Below are 3,900 nucleotides of genomic sequence, written 5' to 3'. Positions count from 1 at the left end.
ATCCAACAGTTCAGTGTAAACCAACTCATTTTTTTAATATCCTGAAAGCAGAGTTTTTACCTTAATGGGTGATTACACCTGGGAAATTGTACCTGCCTTAATAGTCTGCTTCATCCACTTTACTTCGGGTTGACTTTGCCTTATAGAAAGCAACCATTAAAGTTTCTTTTCCCTTGCCAAAGATTTAAAAAGTAGTCAAGCATTATATACAAATACAGAAAGGCCTATGCCAAGTTAACAAATGAAAATTTTAACTCAAAATGAGATATGCATACTGACGGTAAGTGCATTGGTATACTCTATACAAAATGATGCTGGAGAGTTTACAAACAATTGGTGATGTAAAACAGTGGTTTCCTAGGAACTTACTTAATCAGACCTTTAGAGGGCCCTAGCAAACTGCATTTTTAAGAAGGGTGCCAGATGATTCTAGAATTTGATTAAAGTGTAGTTTGGGGAAGCACTTTTAACCTTCATTGTGTGTCAGATTACATATACAATAAAATTAAATTACAAACCATGTAACTGAACAAAAAATAATATCCTTATATAAACTATTAGTAGATACCTAAATACAATATGGCTTTTAAAATGAAAACATGTGTGTATAGTTGTATTCATAAAGTACACTAATCAAAAGCTATACAATATTAACAGCAAATCCAAATACAAATGAAGATATTCCTCTGAATTTCGTGTTTCATTGAGCATCAAAACCCACCAATCTTTTAGTCCTTTTCTTGTGCATTATTCTGTATCCACATTCTGTGCATCGGATTAGATCTCTTGATTTTATTTCATTTTCTGTGTGACATTCTCCACAGATATATATCATTGGCTGTTGCTTTGGGAGTTGAACGTCCTTCTGGGTGTCCATTGTTGTACCCACATAACATGGAGAAACTTCTCTGTGCTTGCAAACAGATTCTGACTCACCGCTGTGTCCCCTCTAAGAGTTTTATAGTGTCCGGTCTTACATTTAGGTCTCTAATCCATTTTGAGTTTATTTTTGTGTATGGTGTTAGGGAGTGTTCTAATTTCATTCTTTTACATGTAGCTGTCCAGTTTTCCCAGCACCACTTATTGAAGACTGTCTTTTCTCCGTTGTATATCCTTGCCTCCTTTGTCATAGATTAGTTGACCATAGGTGTGTGGGTTTATCTCTGGGTTTTCTATCCTATTCCGTTGGTCTATATTTCAGTTTTTGTGCCAGTACCACATTGTCTTGATTACTGTAGGGCTGTAGTATAGTCTGAAGTCAGGGAGTCTGATTCCTCCAGCTCCGTTTTTTTCCCTCAAGATTGCTTTGGCGGGGCTTCCCTGGTGGCGCAGTGGTTAAGAATCTGCCTGCCCAAGCAGGGGACATGGGTTCGCACCCTGGCCCAGGAAGATCACACATGCTGCGGAGCAACTAATCCCATGCAACACAGCTACTAAGCCTGCGCTCTAGAGCTCACGTGACACAACTAGTGAGCCTACATGCCACAACTACTGAGGCCCGTGTACCTAGAGCCTGTGCTCTGCAACAAGAGAAGCCACTACAATGGGAAGCCTGCGCACTGCAACAAAGAGTAGCCCCCGCTCGCCACAACCAGAGAAAGCCCACACACAGCAACGAAGATCCAATGCAGCCAAAAATTAAAAAAAAAAACAAAAAACATTGCTTTGGCTATTCAGGGTCTTTTGTGTCTCCATACAAATCTTAAGACTTTTTATACTAGTTCTGCAGAAAATGCTATTGGTAATTTGATAAGGATTGCATTGAATCTGTAGATTGCTTTGGGTAGTGTATTCATTTTCACAATACTGATTCTTCCAATCCAAGAAAATCCTATATCTCCCCATCTGTGTCATCTTTGATTTCTTTCATCAGTGTCTTTTAGTTTTCTGAGTACAGTTCTTTTACCTTCTTAGGAAGGTTTATTCCTAGGTATTTTATTCATTTTGTTGCAATGGTAAATGGAATTGTTTCCTTAATTTCTCTTTCAGATTTTTCATCATTAGTGTATAGGAATGCAAGAGATTTCTGTGCATTAATTTTGTATCCTGCAACTTTACCAAATTCATTGATTAGCTCTAGTAGTTTTCTGGTGGCACCTTTAGGATTATCTATGTATAGTATCATGTCATGTGCAAACACTGACAGTTTCATTTCTTCTTTTCCAATTTGTATTCCTTTTATTTCCTTTTCTTCTCTGATTGCCATGGTGAGGACTTCCAAAACTATGTTGAATAATAGTGGTGAGAGTGAACATCATTATCTTGTTCCTGACCTTAGAGGAAATGTTTTCAGTTTTTCACCATTGAGAATGATGGTTGCTGTGGGTTTGTTGTATATGGCCTTTATTATGTTAAGGTAAGTTCTCTCTATGCCCACTTTCTGGAGAGTTTTGTATCATATATGGGTGTTGAATTTTCTCAAAAGCTTTTTCTGCATCTATTGAGATGATCATATATGGTTTTTATTATTCAATTTGTTAATATGGTGTATCACATTGATTGATTTGCGTATATTGAAGAATCCTTGCATCCCTGGGATAAATCCCAATTGATTATGGTGTATGATCCCTTTTTATGTGTTGTTGGATTCTGTTTGCTAGTATTTTGTTGAGGATTTTTGCATCTATATTCATCAGTGATTTTGGTCTGTAATTTTCTTTTCTTGTAGTATCTTTGTCTGGTTTTGGTATCAGGGTGATGGTGGCCTCATAGAATGAGTTTGGGAGTGTTCCTTCCTCTGCAATTTTTTGGAAGAGTTTGAGAAGGATGGCTGTTAGCTCTTCTCTAAATGTCTAATAGAATTCACCTGTGAAGCCATCTGGTCCTGGACTTTTGTTTGTTGGAAGAATTTTAATCACAGTTTCAATTTCATTACTTGTGATTCATCTGTTCATATTTTCCATTTCTTCCTGGTTCAGTCTTGGAAATTTATACCTTTCTAAGAATTTGTCCATTTCTTCCAGGTTGTCCATTTTATTGGCATAGAGTTGCTTGTAGTAGTCTCTTAGGATGCTTTGTATTTCTGCGGTGTCCATTGTAACTTCTCCTTTTTCATTTCTAATTTTATTGATTTGAGTCCTCTCCCTCTTTTTCTTGATGAGTCTGGCTAAAGGTTTATCAATTTTGTTTATCTTCTCAAAGGACCAGCTTTCAGATTTATTGATCTTTGCTATTGTTTTAGTTGTTTCTATTTCATTTATTTCTGCTCTGATCTTTATGATTTCCTTCCTTCTACTAATTTTGGTTTTTGTTTGTTCTCCTTTCTCTAGTTCCTTTAGGTGTAAGGTTAGATTGTTTGAGATTTTTCTTGTTTCTTGAGGTAGGCTTGTATAGCGATAACCTTCCCTCTTAGAACTGCTTTTGCTACATCCCATAGGTTTTCGATCATCATGTTTTCATTGTCATTTGTCTCTAGGTATTTTTTGATTTCCTCTTTGGTTTTTTCACTGATCTCTTGGGTATTTAGTAACATATTGTTCAGCATCCAGGTGTTTGTGTTTTTTACTTTTTTTTCCCTGTAATTCACTTCTAATCTCACAGCGTTGTAGGCGGAAAAGATGCTTGATATGATTTCAATTTTCTTAAATTTACCGAGGCTTTATTTGTGACCCAAGATGTAATCTATCCTGGACAATGGTCCGTGTGCACTTGAGAAGAAAGTGTAATCTGCTGTTTTGCGCTGGAAAGTCCTATAAATATCAATTAAGTCTATCTGGTCTATTGTGTCATTTAAAGCTTGTGTTTCCTTATTAATTTTCTGACTGGATGATCTGTCCATTGGTGTAAGTGACGTGTTAAAGCCCCCCACTATTATTGTGTTACTGTTGATTTCCTCTTTTATAGCTGTTAGCAGTTGCCTTATGTTTTGAGGTGCTCCTATGTTGGGTGCATATATATTTA

At 36.6% G+C, this 3,900-nt stretch overlaps 1 pseudogene; it reads right to left on the bottom strand.

The window, feature by feature from the left end:
* Positions 1-274: 274 nt before the first annotated feature.
* Positions 275-1,929, bottom strand: LOC149749371 (DNA-directed RNA polymerases I, II, and III subunit RPABC4 pseudogene; annotated as a pseudogene).
* Between the last annotated feature and the right edge of the window lie 1,971 nt (positions 1,930-3,900).

The sequence above is a fragment of the Delphinapterus leucas genome, chromosome 4 (genome assembly GCF_059928025.1).
Source record: "Delphinapterus leucas isolate spDelLeu-1000000601 "Yukka" chromosome 4, BTC_Dleu_Yukka2, whole genome shotgun sequence".
NCBI classification, from domain to species: domain Eukaryota; kingdom Metazoa; phylum Chordata; class Mammalia; order Artiodactyla; family Monodontidae; genus Delphinapterus; species Delphinapterus leucas.
Note: the sequence above shows the minus strand (reverse complement) of the source record. Positions and strands in the feature narration are given on the sequence as shown.